This window comes from Macaca nemestrina, chromosome 5 (genome assembly GCF_043159975.1).
Source record: "Macaca nemestrina isolate mMacNem1 chromosome 5, mMacNem.hap1, whole genome shotgun sequence".
NCBI lineage: Eukaryota > Metazoa > Chordata > Mammalia > Primates > Cercopithecidae > Macaca > Macaca nemestrina.
The window spans coordinates 179,585,630-179,605,451 of record NC_092129.1 but is presented as its reverse complement, the minus strand read 5'-3'; the positions used below and the strand labels follow the sequence as shown (position 1 = coordinate 179,605,451).

The 19,822-nt window shown below is 41.5% G+C and overlaps 1 pseudogene; it reads left to right on the top strand.

Moving 5' to 3' along the window:
* The first annotated feature begins 17,792 nt into the window (after nt 1-17,792).
* On the top strand, nt 17,793-17,885 carry LOC112427669 (small nucleolar RNA U13; annotated as a pseudogene).
* Nucleotides 17,886-19,822: the final 1,937 nt, after the last annotated feature.

Genomic DNA, 19,822 nt, shown 5'->3' with positions numbered 1-19,822 from the left:
AATTTTTCAAAAGAATACCCTGCAGAAAATTTGTCAAAAGAAATGAACAGTTGATTTACTGAAGATAAAATATAAATATCAAAAGAAAAGGGCAGGATTTTACAACATCTGTTAAAATGTTAAATGCCCGTACCCGCTTGAACCAGCAATGCAACCTTTGAAAAATCCACACTTTCAGAAATAAAAACCCTAGCATATAAGAACATACATACAAAGGTGCTTATTGCAGTACATTTTGTGTACTGCAATAATAATAATGGAATAAATAATAAATGGAATCATATAGTGTGTGCCCTTTGTATTAAGAAAAAGGGAAAATTCTAAATATCCATCACAAAGAATGTATCCATACTATGAAACAGTATGCAACTATTAAAAAGAATGGGCGAGGTCTCTCTGTGTTACCCAGAGCGATGTCTATGATATATTAGCTGTTCTTGGCTTTGGGTTTTTTGGTTTTTGTTTGAGAGACAAGGTCTCATTATGTTGCCCAGGCTACTGGAACCCCTGGGCTCAAGCCATCCTTCCACCTTGGCCTCCCAAAGTGCTGGGATTAGAGGCATGAGCCACTGCACCCAGCCATGATATATTGTTGAGCAAAAAAAGTAAAATCACATAAACAGCAGGTTCTTGTTACACACATACACACACAGAGATTTTAAGTTATGATTGTCATACAATAAAATACGTCCATTAAGCATACCATTCAATGAGTTTTAACTAATACATATATCAATTTACCACCACCACAGTTAAGATTCCAAACATTTCCATAACCCAAAATTTTTCCTCTGTACCTCTTTGCAGTTAATCTCCCTACCAGTCCTAGAAAATCACTGAATTGCTCTCTGTCCCTATAGATTAATTTTGCCTAATTTAGGATCTGATATAAATGGAATCATATAGTGTATGCCCTTTGTGTTGTTTTCAGTTTTTACCTGTTATATAAAGCTGATGTTAACATGTGTGTACATGTCTTTGTGCAAACATGTTTTTTCATTTTTCTTGGGTGAGAGAAATTCCTGGGTCACATGCTAAGTGTGTGTCTAACTGTATAAGGAAATGTCAAACAATTCTCCTAGCAGCAATGCATGAGATTTCCAGTTGCTCTACATCTTTGTCAACACTTGGTATTGTCAGTCTTTTACATTTTAACCATTTAATTAGATGTATAGTGGTATCTCATTGTGACTTTAATTTGCATTGACATGAAAACTAACGCTGAGCATCTATTTGTACTTATCAGCAATTTATATTCACATTTATAGCTTTGAATATCTTTTGTGAACTGTCTGACTCTTTTACCTATTTTTAAATTAGATTGATTGTCTTCTTACTGTTGAATTGTAAGAGTTCTTTTTTTTATTTTTAAATTTTTTTTTTTTTTAGATGGAGTCTCACTCTGTCACCCAGGCTGGAGTGCAGTGGCACAATCTCAGCTCACTGCAACCTCCATCCCCCAGGTCCAAGCGATTCTTCTGCCTCAGCCTCCTGAGTAGCTGGGATTACAAGGCACCTACCACCACACCTGGCTAATTTTTTGTATATTTAGTAGAGACGGGGTTTCACCCATTAGCCAGGCTGATCTCAACTCCTCACCTCAGGTGATCTGCCCGCCTCGGCCTCCCAAATTGATAGGATTATAGGTATCAGCTGCTATGCCTGGCAAGCGTTCTTTATATATTCTTGAGCCAAGTTTTTAGATATATGTATTGCAAAATATTTTCTTAAAGTCAGAGGTTTGCATTTTCATTTTTTCTTTGTAATAAGACAGAATCTCACTCTGTCTTCCAGGCTGGAGTGCAATGGCACAATCTCAGCTCACTGCAAGCTGCCTCCGCTATTCAAGTGATTCCCATGCCTCAGCTACTGGAGTAGCTGGGATTACAGGCATGTGCCCCCAAGCCCAGCTAATTTTTGTATTTTCGGTAGAGACAGGGTTTCGTCATGTTAGCCAGGTTGGTCTCAAACTCCTAGCTTCAAACGATCTGCCTGCCTCGGCCTCCCAAACCGCTCATATTTCAGGCATCAGCCACCACGCCCAGCCTACATTTTCATTTTCTTAATGGTGCTTTTCCAAAGAGGAGTTTTCAACTTTGATGATAAGGCCCAACTTTTTAATTATTTTATAACTGGTGCTTTTTGTGTTCCAAAAAATCTTTGCCCAGTTTTACCTTTAAGTCTGTGATCAATTTCATTTTAATTTTTGTGTATAATGCGAGATAAGGATAGAGGTTTATTTTTCCTATGTGGTATCCAGTTGTTCCAGTTCCATTTCTTGAAAGAATCATCCTTTCTCCATTGGATCACATGCACTATAGGACCCATTTTTTAAAAAACTATACATAAGCATGGAGGAGAATACGGAAAAATACACATGAAAGTGTGAACACTGATTACCTTTAAGGAAGTGGAATTGGAGGGGAATTGAGAGGAAACTAACACCCTTTTTTCTTACACATTTCTTTGGGGGCTGCTCACCTTTTAATTTCCAAAGAAAGGAAATGTAATGTATTATCATCTGATATAAAAATAATGTAGAATTGGCCGGGCGCGGTGGCTCACGCCTGTAATCCCAGCACTTTGGGAGGCCGAGGCGGGCGGATCACAAGGTCAGGAGATCAAGACCACGGTGAAACCCCGTCTCTACTAAAAATACAAAAAATTAGCCGGGCGCGGTGGCGGGCGCCTGTAGTCCCAGCTACTCAGGAGGCTGAGGCAGGAGAATGGCGTAAACCCAGGAGGCGGAGCTTGCAGTGAGCCGAGATCGCGCCACTGCACTCCAGCCTGGGCGACAGAGCGAGACTCCGTCTCAAAAAAAAAAAAAATAATAATGTAGAATTAGAAGGGGTCTTTGCTGAAGACAGCGAGATCATTTCAGCACCAAGTGTGAGGTGATGGAGCCTAGACCAAAGGATGCCATCCAGTGAGTGGGGGTGACAGAGACAACAGATGTTTGGAAGGTAGCACAGTGGACTGGGTGGCTTGTAGGAGGAAGGGGAAGAGGAAAGCAAACAGGACTCCAGGGTTCTGTTTTGTTTGGGTTTTGTTTTGGAGACAGGGTCTCCTTCTGTTGCACAGGCTGCCATGCAGTGACATGACCATGACTCACCAAAGCCTTGAACTCCCAGGGTCCAGCAATCCTCCTAACTTAGCCTCTAAGTAAAATGTTTATTTAGAAACAGAATGCTTGTTCCTTGGTACTGCAAGGAAAAATCAGCATTTAGACAAAAAGTTTTCTCAGCAAGGCAATTTTACTTTCTGCAGAAAGGGTGCTCCTTGCAGATGGAACAATGGCAAGAGCACACCTGAACAAAGGAGGGAAGCAATTTTTATCCCTTACGCAGTTTGTCCCTGTTACTGTGTCCTGTCTCCATTGGCTGGAGCCAGACTGCACAATCTAAATGAAACCCAACAGGCTAATAATTTAAAACTTTCCTAAATAGTTTAAGGCAATAGAGAACAAAGGAAAAGAGGAAGTTGCTTGTGAGAGGACTTAGAAAAGTAATAATATTTCCAAATAAGGAAGGGGCATAGGCTGTGAGTTGGAACGTGCCTATGAGCATGTCCAGCACAAATATCTTGGTTAAAGTATAAGGACATAGAATGTACTTATTCCCTTATATCTAGCAGCTACATAGGATAGGTCTTAACAAAGAGTTATTAGCACAAAGCAAGGAGGCTTGAAGGAAGTTAGTCTTTAAAAGAAACTATTTTCTAACATTCCTGATTTATTCTTTAACAAGAAGGGAAACTTTGAAGAGGAAACGTTTTACTTTCTACAGCCTCCCAAGTAGCTGGGACTACAGGCACACACCACCACACTTAGCTAATTTTTGTATTTTTTGTAGAGATGGGGTTTTGCCTGTTGCCCAGGCTGGTCTCAGACTCCTGGGCTCAAGCCATACTCCAGCCTCGGCCTCCCAAAGTGCTGGGATTACAGGTGTGAGCCAACACACATGGCCAACTCCAAGTTTTTAGCCTGGAAAAATGATGATGCCAGGAAAAGAAAAAAAAAAAAGGGAAACTGGGGTGAGGAGCTAATTTTATAAATGAAAACGATGCACATAACTGAATTTGAGGGGACCACAGACCATTTGGGAATGTCCAGCCAGCTGTCAAAGATAAATCAATCAGTTGATCTAGAATAACCAAGTGTCTCTAAGCAAGAGTTCTTCGGACATATTTGTTATTTTCACATGTTCTGAGCACTAGCCATGAGCAGATTTGCCATACTGGGCACACAGGGAATGGAGATGGACAGGGCTGGACCTGCCTTCAGACTCACACTGAGTGCGGAGAGAGAGTGCTACAGAGTTCACTGTGATTACTAGTTCAAGAATGGAGATGAGTGGTGCAGAGATCTCAGATACATTGTCTGTATGTAGAAGGTGCTGCTAAAGTATTTAAGCTTGCTTAGAAATAGTTCCCTTAATTATTTTCAGCACTCTGCCTGAGTCTTGTTTACACTATTAATTTATTTCACAAACCCTTTCTTAGCAAATAATGCTAACAGATCCAGTGGGACTTAGCAAGAATAAAAGGAATCTAAATTAAAGTAAGCAGCCTGTGTCGATTTTTATTTCTGTTTTTTCAGATAAAGCAGCAGACAGTCATTAGGTACACGAGAATATATCAGTGAATACAGTATAGCTGAAGAACTAACCATACCTAGTTTTCTTGAAGAAAAAACAAAAAAAAACCATGGGACAGTCCCCCATTTATGAGGAAATAAGTTTAGGATTCTCAGAAGAAAATAATCAATGAGAAATCACGAATATTTATTAAGAGTTTACCATGTGCCAGACACTATGCTGAGGCAGGTTTCATTCATTATCTCATTTAAACATCACAAAACCCTGAGGGTTTTATGACAAGGCCTACTTTACATATGAGGGATCCAAGGCTCAGAAAGGTAAAGCAACTTGTCCAATGTTACCCAGCTAATGAATGAAAGAGTAGAGACTGGAACTCAAGTCTGTCTTACTTCACAGCTCATGTTCTTAATCAAAGGATAAGAATACAAATACAAATATAAATAATGGCTATCACTTATGGAGCCAATACTATTTGTTAAGAGATGTGCTACCAATATCTCAACATACAGGTCATTACTATTATTATTTATTTATTTATTTATTTATTTATTTATTTATTTATTTTTTGAGACAGAGTCTCACTCTGTCACCCAGGCTGGAGTGCATGGAGTGCAGTGGCGCAATCTCGGCTCACTGCAACCTCCGCCTCCTGGGTTCAAGAGATTCTCATGCCTCAGCCTACCAAGTAGCTGGGATAGCTGGGATTACAGGCATGCAACACCACGTCTGGCTGATTTTTGTATTTTTAGTAGAGATGGAGTTTTGCCATGTTGGCCAGGCTGGTCTCAAACTCCTGGCCTTAAGTGATTCTGCCCACCTCAGCCTCCCAAAGTGCTGGTTTTGCACGTGTGAACCACTGTGCCTAGCCTATTTTTCAAAGCTCTCTGACATTAACTCACCTGAGCTTCTTCATAATAGCTGAAGAAGACAGCCTGGGAGTCAATACGTAAGAACAAGGAATATATATGGAAATAAATCAGTCATCTGATTAGGTTACAGGATTTGGAGTAATTTTTATCTTAGTTGTTTATTAAAGCATTTTGCCATGAATCAACATTTTATTACAAGGAAGAATAAGAGCTTGTTTAGTATCCATTCCATAAACTATTAAGTGAACAATCATGGGCAGAAGTCCCCCAACCTCTCTGAGCTTCAACTTCTTCATATGCAAAAGGGGGCAACTTCTACCACCTGCTCCTCAGAGGTATCATACAACTCAAGTGAGATGAATGCCTGCAAAAGTACTTCAGATGTATTTTACGTGTAGGCCTAAAGCCAAAGACGGGTTAACCACACTGACACTTACATGAGTTTGCTCACTCAGATGCTGTAAACAACATGTAAGAGAGTAGGCATTAATAATGAAAACAGCTTGGTGCTGGCATATGAATACACAGACGGAGCAATAGAGAGACTAGAAATAGACCACCCACATATGGGAATTCAATGTATGATCAAGTGGAATTTAAATCCCTGGGGAAATGAGATATTTCAATGAGTATCTCAGAACAACTGGGCAGCCAAATGGAAAAATAATATCTGATGCCACTTTATCACTTATCTAACAGAATTTCCAGATGTTTCAAAGATTTAAATATAAAAATAATCAAACTATAAATTCCTAGGAGGTCACAACAGAGAATTTTTCTTTTTTTCTAGAAATGAATACTTTTCACACGGTGGCTCACGTCTGTAATCCCAGCACTTTGGGAGGCTGAGGTGGGCGGATCACCTGAGGTCGGGATTTCAAGACCAGCCTGGCCAACATGGCAAAATCCTGTGTCTACTAAAAATACAAAAATGGTGGCAGGCGCCTGTAGTCCCAGCTACTTGGGAGGCTGAGGCAGGAGAATGGCCGGACCCTGGCAGGTGGAGGTTGTAGTGAGCTGAGATCACGCCATTGCACTCCAACCTGGGAGACAGAGTGAGAGGGAAGGAAGGAAGGAAGGAAGGAAGGAAGGAAGGAAGGAAGGAAGGAAGGAAGGAAGGAAGGAAGGAAGGAAGGAAGGAAGGGAGGGAGGGAGGGAGGGAGGGAGGGAGGGAGGGAGGGAGGGAGGGAGGGAGGGAGGGAGGGAGGGAGGGAGGGAGGGAGGGAGGGAGGGGGAAGGAGGGAGGGAAGGAGGGAGGGAGGGAGGGAGGGAGGGAGGGAGGGAGGAAGGGAGGAAGGAAGGGAGGAAGGGAGGAAGGAAGGAAGGAAGGAAGGAAGGAAGGAAGGAGAGGGAGAGAGAGAGAGAAAGAAAGAAAGAAGGAGGGAGGGAGGGAGGAAGGAAGGAAGGGAGAGAGAGAAAGAAAGAAAGAGGGAAAGAGGAAGAGGGAAAGAGGGAAGGAAGGAAAGAAAAAAGAAAGAGAAAGAGAGAGAGAAAGAAAGAAAGAAAGAAAGAGAAAGAAAGAGGGAGGGAGAGACGGAAGGAAGGAAGGGAGAGAGAGAGAAAGAACGAAAGAGGGAAAGAGAGGAAGAGGGAAGGAAGGAAGGAAGGAAAGAAAGAAAGAAAGAAAAGAAAAGAAAAGAAAAGAAAAGAAAAGAAAGAAAGAAAGAAAGAAAGAAAGAAAGAAAGAAAGAAAGAAAGAAAGAAAGAAAGAAAGAAAGAAAAGGAAGGGAGGGAGGGAGGGAGGGAGGGAGGAAGGAAGGGAGGGAGGGAGGGAGGGAGGGAAAGAGAGAGAGAGGAAGAAAAGAACCTTTCCAAATAAGACACAAAGGTACAAAAGCCATAGAGAAAAAATTTTAAATTTGCCGATCTAAAAATTAAAAATTCCTGAAAAGACAAAAAAATGCCACAAAGTAAAAGACGAGTGACAAACTGGGAGATAATAAGGCAACATACCCAATAGACAAGGGGCTAAATCCCATAATAATTAATTATTAACAAATATTTAATGAGCGACTGTTATGTGCCAGGCACCATTCCAAGCATTTGAGACTTCAGAACAATTAGAATTCCCTGCTTCATGGAGTTTATATTCTATTGGGGAACATACAGAAATCTTGCATATTAGTAGGAAAGCACAATAAAAAATGAACTATAAATAGTTGACAAGGCTGATAACACAAGTGGTATTAAACACAGGAAAAGTGTTCATTCTCCCTCAAAACAAATGAAATGTAAGCTCTCCCTGGTTGTCTAGTGGATAGGGGAAAAAATCAAAATAAAAATGAGCCCACTGCAGTGGCTCACACCTGTAATCCCAGCACTTTGGGAGGCCAAGGTGGGTGGATCATCTGAGGTCAGGAGTTCAAGACCAGCCTGGTCCATATGGCGAAACCCCGTCTCTACTAAAAATACAAAAATTAGCCGGGCATGGTGGCATATGCCTGTAGTCCCAGTTACTTGGGAGACTGAGACAGAAATGCTTGAACCCAGGAAGCAGAGGTTACAGTGAGCTGAGACCATGACATTGCACTCCAGCCTGGGTGACAGAGAGACACACAAAAGATTATAATAATAAAAAAAAAATGAAATGCAAGTTAAACTTTAGTAAGATACCATCTTCATCCATTGACTTTGCAAAATCAAAAAGTATAAGGCCAGGCACAGTGGCTCATGCCTGTAATCCCAAAGTACTAGGATTACAGGTAACGTGAAAGATAGCTAGAAGCCAGGAGTTCAAGACCAGCCTGGGTAATATGTTGAGACCCCATCTCTACAAAAACTTTAAAAAATTAGTTGGGCATGTTGACACATGCCTGTAGCCCTAACAATCTGGGAGGCTGAAGTGGGAGGATTGCTTGAGCCCAGGAGTTGAGGCTGCAGTGAGTTATAATCATGCCACTGCACTCCAGCCTGGGAAATACATTGAGACCCTGTCTCTTAAAAAAAAAAAAAGTGTAATAATATGCCATGTTGACAAAGGTATACAGAAATGGGCACTCTCTTGCATCCTTGATATGAGTATAAATTGGTCCAATGTCTTTGAAAAGTAATTTGTCAGGATCTATCACAATTGCAAATACTTGTGCTCTTTAGCCCAACAATTTTGCTTCTAAGAATTTATGCTACAGATATATTTGTATATGTGTGTCGTGGGAGGTATAAAAGGCTGTTTGCTGTACCATTGCTTCTAATGGAGAAAGGTTGACACACAGCCTAGATATCTATCTTTAAGAGACTATTTAAACAAATAGGGGCCCTAAAATGCTAGAAGTTGTTTAAAAATATATAGTTGCTGAAAAGAATGAGGCAGATATATATGTACAAAAGATTCTTCAAAATATATGAAGTGAACAAAAGCAAAGTTCTGAACAGGTATGTACAATGCTGTGGTGTTAAATGTTTAATAATATAAAAACACTGTAAGTGTACAGATGTGTACATAATTACAAAGTTTACTAATAAAAAGGAAGTATAGTACACAATTTGCAAATAAAATATACAATACTCTTTATTGTAAATTCCATTCTATAATGTCAATGTGACTTGCTATTTCTTAAAAATTCCAATGTCAAGTTTTTAATAATTTTATCATTCATGATTGTGTCCTGAAATAATATTCTGAATAAGCTTGATAACAATTTGATCAGCAGAGAAGTTGCTCTTATCACTGACAAATGTGTGTGGTTCAAACATGAATGTTGGTTGATATTTCATTTTTATTCATAATTAAAATGGAAGTGAGACAACAAATATGTATGCTGGAACTTCACTTGTCTGTCAATGACACGAGCAACTTATTTGCTGAATCAGATGATAGTTTTTGAATACTGGAAGAACATTTCCTGAAGTTTTTGTGCTCATCACAATGTAACTCAGACGTAACACTGATGTTAATTCTTCTTATCATTATTTTCTCCATCACTTTCTTAAGTCTAGACCAAGAGTCAGCAAACCATGGCCCTTGAGCCAAATCCAGCCTGCTATCTGGCTTTGCAAATAAAACCTGGCACACAGCCATGTTCATGAGTTATCTACAACTGCCTTTGCCCTAAAACAACAGGGTTGAATGGTTGCAACAGAGACTGTGAGGCCCACAAAGCCTAAAATATTTACTATCTGGCCTTTTACAGAAAAATTTTGCAGACCCCATAGAACAAGATCTGATTTGTAATGTTTGCTGATTTCCAAAGTGTCAATGCTCCCACCATGACCAATTTGAAGCCACCGACAAGTCCTCACTAAACGCAGAATTGAGAAGAAATAAGAACAGCACATCATCGTACGGTATTTCCATTCCATCGATGGATGTGAGTAACCTCAAGAACACATAGATAATGTTGAGATGTAGAAAAATCATTAGGAAGCCATGAGTTTTGACTATTTGCTTTTAATCTAATTAATTATAAGGTCACATAACTTAATGTTTAATAATCGCTATGTTAACAACCAGCTCACAACATTCCTGAAAATGTCACAGTTGGCTCCTGTAAGCGGATACGGCCAGCTCCAGCTCATGACAGGTTATGGTATGCTGTCAAATGTGTGGAAAATGTATCGGGAGGTCATGACTGTATATCCACATAAGCTTCTATATGCACAGAGTATCTCTGGAAGATGCATAGGAAATTGAAACAGCTGTTGCTTCTGCAGTGGGCAAATGGAGGTCTGGGAGTTGAGTTGGGGATGTACATTTGTTTTTTACTCTGTGTTCTTTTGAGAATATAAATTTGTATGAATTTTTTACACATATGTCTGTGTTACCCTCAAATCCCAAGGATGGATCTTTTATAAGCAAGCTCTTCCACCTTTTTTCCCTGAGTCTCCCCTTCACCCTGCAGTGTCTCTGCAATGCTGGTAGAGTGCGCTGGCACAGGCCCCGCCTCTGGCCTGGTCCAGGTCCAGCAGGCCTGCCTCCTGGGGCAGCAGCTCCCCAAACGAAGAGCCGCGGAGGCTGAAGAACTCAGTGAATCAGCAGTTCTCCCAGATGAAATGCTGGTCTGAAAGCAGCCTCAAGAGCTTTGGCCTGTCACCTTGCCTTGCCTTCTCTTTCTTCCTCGTCCTCTGTTTGTTCATCTTTCCTGAAAAAATTAAGTCAGCTCTTCCCCTTAACCAATTTCCCTGGCATTCTGAAGGGCAGGCCACATGGCCCACCTGCCAGCTACTCCCACCTGCCAAGCCTTCCTGACTATATTTACCCCGGCACTCCCATGTCCTGGGGCTGCTTCGGCAGAGCCAAGGACACACCCAGTTGTTTGTTTTCTAGGTCACATTTCCTCAGCCAAGGGTGTATCTATGCTTTTCCTTCAAAATCCTCATAGCTCCTTTCCCCACCCCAACTTCCAGGCCAGACAGGGTTCAGGGATGTCTCAGCTAAGGTTCCCCTGAAGCGGACACAAATTAGTACAAAAGGGACTTACTAGAAGGTGATCCTTTTTTTTTTTTTTTTTTTTTTTTGAGACGGAGTCTCGCTCTGTCACCCAGGCTGGAGTGCTGTGGCCAGATCTCAGCTCACTGCAAGCTCCGCCTCCCGGGTTCCCGCCATTCTCCTGCCTCAGCCTCCCAAGTAGCTGGGACTCCAGGCGCCCGCCACCACGCCCAGCGACTAGTTTTTTGTATTTTTTAGTAGAGACAGGGTTTCACCGTGTTAGCCAGGATGGTCTCGATCTCCTGACCTCGTGATCCGCCCGTCTCCGCCTCCCAAAGTGCTGGGATTACAGGCTTGAGCCACCGCGCCCGGTGAAGGTGATCCTTAAAAACTTTGGGCAGGAGAATGGAAAGGGTGGACATAGACAAAAAGGACGCCAAGAGAGGATGTGATGATTACTGCTGCAGTTTTCTACAGCTGCCTGTCAAACTATCCCAACACAGTGGCATTGACCAGCAGCCATTTTCGCTATGCCCACACAGCTTCTGTGTGTCAGGCGTTTGGATGGGGCAATGGGAACAGCTTGTTTCTGTTCCATGGTGTGTGAAGCCTCAGCTGGAAAAACTCAGACAGGGGTGGCTTGATGACTGGAGGCTGGAACCATCCGGAAGCTTCTTGAAGCTGGGTTGACTTACATGTGGTCTTGCATGTGAGTTGGGCTTTTCACATCGTGGCTGTTGGGTTCCAAGAGGCAGTGTCTGGGGATCAAGAGTTCCAGGGCAGAAGCTGCTAGACGTTTTTTGACGTCGCTTCGGATGTCAGCAATGAAGTTCTGTGGATTCAACTGCGTTCTATTAGTTACCAGCAGTCGCTCGAATCCGATTAGCTTCAAAACTTCGTGGGCCTCTGGCAAGAGTGCATTGCAGAAGGGTGTGTCCAATGAGAGGCGCTGCTGTAGCAACAGGGACCTCTCCAAGGGGCTGTTTGAGCACTCTCAGAATATGGCACCTGGGTTCCTCCAGAGCAAATGATCTGAGAGAGAGCAAGGAGAAGGCCACTCTGCCTTTCATGACTCATCTCAGAAGTCACACACTATCACGGGCTCTGTTCTTTTCATTGGAAGTGAGTCATGAAGTTCGGCCCACACTAAAGAGAAGCGGAAGTAAGCTTTTTAAGTAAGCTCCTTTCTTTTGAAAGGAGTGTAAGAAAGTAAAGCTTTGTTAAATATGTGTGTGTGTGTGTGTGTGTGTGTGTGTGTGTGTGTGTGTGTGTCCCTAAACTATGTGCCTTTTTTTTTTAATCTTCCCTAAATGGAATCACACTGTGAGTGTTCTGTGACTTGAAGTTTCACAAGACATTATACTTCTGAAATCCATTCATTTTGGCACCCTGTATTAGTTTGCTGCAGCTGCCATAACAAAGTACCACAGACTAGGGGCTTAAACAACAGAAATTTATTTTCTCACAGTTCTGGAGGCTGAAGTTCGAGATCCAGGTGTGGGCAGGGTCAGTTTCTCCTGGGGCCTCTGTCCTTGGCTTGCAGATGGCGTCTTCTCCCTGTGTCCCCACATGGTCCTCCCTCTCTGTGTGAGTCTGTGTCCTCATCTCCCCTTCTTATAAGGACACCAGTCAGGTCGGATTAGGGACCACCCTAAAGATCTCACTTTAACTCAATCACCTCTTTAAAGAACCCACCTCCAAATATAGTCCTGAGGTCCTGAGGGTTAGGACTTCAACAGAGGAATGCTGGGGAGACACAATTCAGCCCACAGCACGCATAGAATTATAGTTTGTTAATTTTCACTACTCTATAGTATCCCACTTTATGAATAGACAAAAATATATTATTTATTCTACCAACAATTAATATTTTTATTATTTCCAGTTTTTTGATATTATACTTGATACTGCCACAAGCAACCTGGCTCCCGTGAACATGTGGCATATATGCATCTCTATATTTCCTCTTAATCCCAATTCTTTTACAAAGTGGTTGCCCTAATTTACACTCCCACCGGCAGCATATCAGAGATACTCCACATTCTTACCAATATTTGGTATGGTCAGAATTCTTACCTTGCTAATCTCATGGGTACAAAATAGTATCTCTTTTGTGGCTTTAACTAGCCTTTCCCAGATTACCAACAAGGTAGAGAATCTTTTCGTTTGTTTATGAAATGTTTCTTCATTTCCTCTGTCGATTTTTCCACTGGGTTGTTCACTCTTTCTTTATTGATTTGTCAAAGTTCTTCGCATATTGGAGTTGCAATTATTTTGGTCACCTGTGGCTTGTCTTTTCAGTTTCTCTTGCCAATTTTTGTCCACCTTGGCTCCTCTTCTTTTGCCCATCTCTTGTTTGTGTCCCTCTTGGGTCCTGTTCTCTCCTTGTTCCACATGTGATCCATATCGATCAGTCCAATGAATAAAGTTTCCACTGCATATGCACCTGAATCCTAAGTCTATATCTTCAAAATAGCTCTTAAAATCCACTGAACTCAGCCAGGCACAGTGGCTCATGCCTGTAAGCCCAGCACTTTGGGAGGCTGAGGTGGGCAGATCACATAAGGCCAGGACTTCGAGACCAGCCTGGCCAACATGGTGAAACCCCTTCTCTACTAAAATTATGAAAATTAACCAGGCATGGTGGTGCATGTCTGTAATCCCAGCTACTTGGGAAACTGAGGCATGAGAATCGTTTGAACCCAGGAGGCGGAGGCTACAGTGAGCCAAGATCATGTCACTGCACTCCAGTCTGGGAGACAGGGCAAGACTCCATCTCAAAATAAATAAATAAATAAATAAATAAATAAATAAATTCCCTGAACTCTTCATGCTTTTTTCCTAACCTGTGAACTTTTGAACATGTTTACTGCTGTTCAGGGAATACCATCTCCCAACCTGGCCCCTCCCCTCCCTATACTCTATATAGCTAACTCCTATTAACCTGCAAGTCTCAGGTCTCAGCTGAAGGGACCTCTTTTAACCATGCTCCCAGAGTGCCCTATCATAGCACTTAGCACACAGTATTGTCATTATCCTTTTATTCGGCTGTCTCTCCCACCAGACTGTCAGTCCCCATGACACTGTACATAGCAGCATGTCTGTACAAAACTGACATGCAATAAATCCTTGATATTAATAATTTTTCATGGATAAAATTAATTATTTTTCATGGATAAAAAATTAGGCCCACCAATAAAACACATCAGCATTCAAATCATTTGTACTATTAAAACATGTAAATTCTATAAATTAATCATCAAAACAATGTTAAAATAACCTTGGAACCCTGATCTCCCAAAATAAATGTATTATAAATGTGTAAAACAACAGTTAAGTTTCATCAATAGCCTCCCCTCAGCCAAGATCACACCCTCTGAAGGGAAGATCCCAGCGGAAGGTTCCACCATCCCCTAAGGATTCCATCATGTGCTCCTTCCCCTCCCCAACCCTGCCTGTGCATACCACATTTCCTCCAGAAAGAAATGGGAACTAGGAAGAATTGCCTAACCTGCTCACACCTGGGAAGCTGGGTGCTCCTGACCAAGGAGAAACTAAACAAATTAAAGTGATGGTGATACTGCTCGGCAGTGATTCAGGAGTGATTCAGTGATTCAGGAGTACGCTTTTCCTGAAGTCATTTGTTTGGCATTGCTACAAGCCTAGTCAAAGTCAGAAACGTCAGCCTCCCACTGAATAAACAGCCAGGTGGGAAAGAAAGGGTTGGCAATGGGACATTTTAACAAATGAGCCGAATTCTTCCTTTAACTTCATTTTATGGTAGAAATGTTGCAACTTAAACAGATTTACTATTTTGTTTTCCTTTCCTCTGAGACAAATTTTTCCAAGCAACTTTCTCTTAACTGGGTGTCAGTCGGTAACTTCTAAGTTCCTCTAGTGCAAGGTTTCTCAACCTCAACACTATTCACATTTTGGGCCAGACAATTCTTTGTTATGAAGTCCTGTCCTGTGAATTGTAGGATGTTTAGCAGCATCTCTGGTCTCCACCAGTAGATGCTAGTAGCACTCCCCAAGTTGTGCCAACCAAAACTATCCCCAGATGGTATTTCTGGGATCTAGAGTCTAAAGAGATCTTTTGATTTTCTGCCACTGGCAACTGTTAAAAGAAAAATCTTAGACAAATTAAATTTAACAGAGTTTAATTGAGCAAAGAACAATTCACAAATTGGGCAGCCTTCCGAACCAAAGTAGGCTCAGAGGGACTCCAGCCCTGCAGCGCAGTCCAAGAAGATTCATGGATAGAAAAAGGAAAGTGATGTACAGAAAATAGAAGTAGGTACAGACACAGCCAGATGGGTTGCAGTTCCACATTTGCCTTATTTGAGGATGATTTGAATCGTTGGTCACCTCTGATTGGTTGAAACTTGGTTACTGACATCAGAGCAGGTTACAGTCTGTTTACGCATCCGGTTAGGTTACAGTTCACTATGTATGGAGAAACCTTTAGGCGGAATTTAAAATATATAAGGAAACCACTTTAGGCTAAACTTAATTTAACACTATGATTATCTTGTCTTTAGCCCCCTCCTCAGATAAGGGGCCAATAAATAAATACGGGTATACCTCAGAGATGTTGTCGGTTCAGTTCCAGACCACTACAATTAAGCAAATATCACAATAAAGTCAGTCACAGAAATTTTTTGGTTGTCTAGTGCATAAAAAAGCTATGTTTACACTATACTATTTTCTATTATGTGTGCGCAATAGCATTATGTCTAAAAAAGCAATGTACATACCTTAATTTAAAAATATTTTATTGCTAAAAAATGCTAATGATCTGGACCTTCTGCCAGTTGTGATTTTTTTGTCAGCAGAAGGTCTTGCCTCAATGTTGATGGCAGCTGAGTAATCAGGGCTGTGGTTGCTGAAAGGTGGGAAGGCTGTGGCAATTTCTCAAAATAAGATAGCAATGAAGTTTGCCACGTTGGTTGACTCTTCCTTTCATGAAACATGTCTTTGTAGCATGAGACGCTATTTGATAGCATTTCACCCCCAGTAGGACTCCTTTCAAAATTGGAGTCAACCCTCTCAAACCCTGCCACTGCTTTCTCAACTAAGTTGATGTAACATTCTAAATCCTGTGTTATTTGAACAGTGTTCATAGCATCTTCACCAGACATAGATTCTACCTCAAGAAACCACTTTTTCTGGTCATTCATAAAAGCAACACCTCAGCTGTTAAGCGTTTATCATGAGATTGCAGCAATTCAGTCACATCTTAGACTCCACTTCTAATTTTTGTTCTCTTGCTATTTCCACCACATCTGAAGTTACTTCCTCCACTGAAGTCTCAAACCCCTCAAAGTCATCCATGAGGGGTGAAATCAACTTCTTTCAAACTCCTGTTAATGTTGAGATCTTTACCTCCTCTCATGGATCACGAATGTTCTTAATGGCTTCTAGAATGGTGAATCCTTCACAGAAGGTTTTCAGTTTACTTTGCCCACATCCATCAGTGGAACCAGTGACACATCCATGGCACCTGTAGCCTTATGAAATGTATTTCTTAAAAAATAAGACTTGAAAGTTGAAAATACTCCTTAATCTATGGGCTGCAGAATGGATACTGTGTTCGCAGGCATGAAAACATTATTCTCCTTGTACATCTCCAGGAGCTCTTAGGTGACCAGGTGCATTGTCAATGAGCAGTAATATTTTGAAAGGAATTTTTTAGCAGTGAGTCTCAACACTGGGCTTAAAATATCCAATAAATCATGCTGTAAACAGATGAGGATTTATCTATCCAGGCTTTGTTGCTTTATTATAGAGCACTTCTTAAGGGTCCTAGGGTTTTCAGAATAGTAAATAAACATTTTCTTCAACTTAAGGTCATCAGTTGCATCATCCCCTAACAGGAGAGGCAGCCTGTCCTTGAAGCTTTGAAGCCAGGCATTGACTTCTCCTCTGTAGTGTAAAAGTCTTAGTTGATGTCTTCTTCCAATACATGGCTGTTTCTTCTACATTGAAAATCTTCTATTTAATGTAGCCACCTTCATCACTTTTAGTTAAATCTGCTGGATAACTTACTACAGTTTCTCCATTAGCACTTGCTGCTTCACCTTGCACTTAAGTTACGAAGATGGCTTCTTTCCTTAGACCTCATGAACCAACCTCTGTTGCTTCAAACTTTTCTTCTGCAGCTTCCTTACCTCTCTTGGTCTTCAGAGAATTGAAGAGAGTTAGGGCCTTGCCCTGGATCAGGCTTTGGCCCAGAGAAATGTCATGACAGGTTTGATTTTCTATCCAGACCACTAGAACTTTCTCCATATCAGCGATAAGGCTGTTCTGCTTTCTTATCATCTGTGTGTTCACTAGAGTAGCACTTTTAATTTCCTTCAAGAACTTTTTGCATTCACAACTTGGCTAACTCTCAGGCACAAGAGCCTAGCTTTCTGCTATCTCAGCTTAATCATTTCTACCTTTTGATTTAAAGTAAGAGACATGAAACTCTTCCTTTCATTTGAACACTTAGAGGCCACTGTAGGGTTATTAATTGGCCTAATTTCAACATCATTGTATTTCAGGGAATAGGAAGGCCCAAGAAAAGGGACAGTGGTGGGAGAACAGCAGGCTGATGAGGGGTCAGAACACACACAGCATTTGTGAATTACATTCATCATCTTATACGGGCATAGTTCGTGGCACCCCAAAACAATTATAATGGTAACACCACAGATCACCAGAACAGATATTATAACGATGGAAAAGTTTGAAATGCTGCGAGAATTGCCAGACTATGACACAGAGACACAAAGTGAGCAAAGGCTGTTGGAAAAATCATGCTGATAGACTTGCCCCACACAGGGTTGCCACAAAACTTCAATCTGTAAGAAATGTACTATCTGCAAAGTGCAATAAAGCAAAGCACAATAAAACCAGGTTTGGCTGTGAACTCTTTAGCCCCTTCTCAGATGTCCAAGGGAAAAACAATAAATGATAATCCTTCTGTAGTTCATAAGCTGATGGTTGGGTTTTCATGCTGATGTGTGAGATGTGTTCCTTCGCATCTAGCAGCACATTACCGGGCTGGTGTGACAACAAATGAGTAAACAGGAGGCACAGGCCCATCGCATTGCATGTCTGGAAAAAATTCTCTTCCTATAACCCAGCTAGGGTTCATGTTAATCATTTCACAATCTCATTCAATAGTAGGTAGTGATTTCCAACAACAGAAAGTGCACATTTCCAAGCCACACAGTCAAGGACCTCCACAACCTGGGTTTGGAAACTTGGGGAGAATTGTGTTAAGCGAACAAAAAGGTTAGACATTCTAGGTGGAAGAAATGATACTGGCAAAGGTGTGGTGGTAAGAGGGAAAGGAAAATTCCACAGATGCACAGCCACTGTGGCTGGAGAGGAAGGTTCCTATAGTATACAAGGATTTGGCTTTCCTACAGACTAGGCCCCATCTCTAGAGAATCACTCCCTCCTCTCCCCAACCCATGTGGTCATGCCTGCTTCTCAATTCCTGGCAACTTGGGTTTCTACCACCTGCTAGCACTGCTAACTTACACTGCTTTGTATTGCTAATGACTTTTTCCTATGTGGTGTATCATCCCAGTTCAGCGGTAAATTTCTAAAAGGCAGTGACAGCATCTAGTGTGAAAGTCTACCCGGATCCTGGCTAACACGGTGAAACCCCGTCTCTATTAAAAATACAAAAAATTAGCCGGGCGTTGTGGCAGGCGCCTGTAATCCCAGTTACTCAGGAGGCTGAGACAGGAGAATCGCTTGAACCCAGGAGGCGGAGGTTGCAGTGTGCCAAGATCATGCCACTGCACTCCAGCCTGGGCTACAGAGCGAGACTCTATCTCAAAAGAAAAAAAAAAGAAAGAAAGAAAGTTAACCTGGAGCAGGCACTTGAAAAGTATAAACAACCAATTCCATCAGAAAACAGAGAGAGGGGCACTTGAATTATTAACAAACAGTTGGATTAAGATCAACCGCCGGAATGGAAAGGGCTGGTTAACATAGTTGTAAGTCATTTACACTGATCAGCTGCAGATGAAGCAATATAGAGGTTTGTCAACATTAGTCAAAATTTAATTTAAAAACCATTCCATCAGTACAATAATTTTAATAATCTGATGGTCCTGAAGTCTTTTTCACACTCAATGACTTTTTAAAAGTTCTTTTTCTCATGTAGAAGACAGGATCAAGCAAACACCTGCACCTGGTCACATGTGCATTACTGTGTTACTCTACAGTGCCCCATTGAAGCCAGCGTCGCTTCCTCCAGGTCCCAGTCAGTCATCTTCCCACATTCAACAGTGCCTTTGGTGCCTTTGTCCAGACCTGTTATGCTGTAATCTTGCAATAACCTTTGGAATTGCCTCTTTTTACTCGATGAAGTCTGCTGTCAAGCAAGGAAAGCTGGTTGTAAATGCAGCATTCAGGGATGTAGGCCAAGTTCATTGCACTAAAGTCCTATCATTGTTAACAAAAACAAAATAATTGCTGCATGTTGACATACCGCAAGCAAGGGATGTAACTAAACTGACATCAGTGGAATGGGGTGGGAGGGCCATGAGATGAGACAATCTCTGCATTGCATCAACAACCTCTGTGTCTGCATTTATTCCAGCACCTTCCTTTGAACTCATTATGGTCCTCTCCAGACAACCCTGTCATTATCTCAAGGTTGAACTTCTTCTCCTGGAACAGTCTCTCTTCACAATTATGATGCCTCCAGACATTTGAGAGGGAGCCAGTTTCCCTTCAGAATATATTAGTGTGTTTTAAAAGTAAATAAATGTTTATTTTGTCAAGCAATTAATTAAAAACAGCAAAGCAGGTGAAAGAGTGACACAAAGAAAGAATAAGGAGGTGTTTTAAGGAAAATCTTGTTGGAAACTTTAGGCGGAGAGTGACACCCATTCTTTCAGTCATTTGTTTTTATGCTGAAAGCAGACAAGACATTTTACAATAAATGATATATGAACTCTAAAAATATTAAGGGAAGGGAAGTA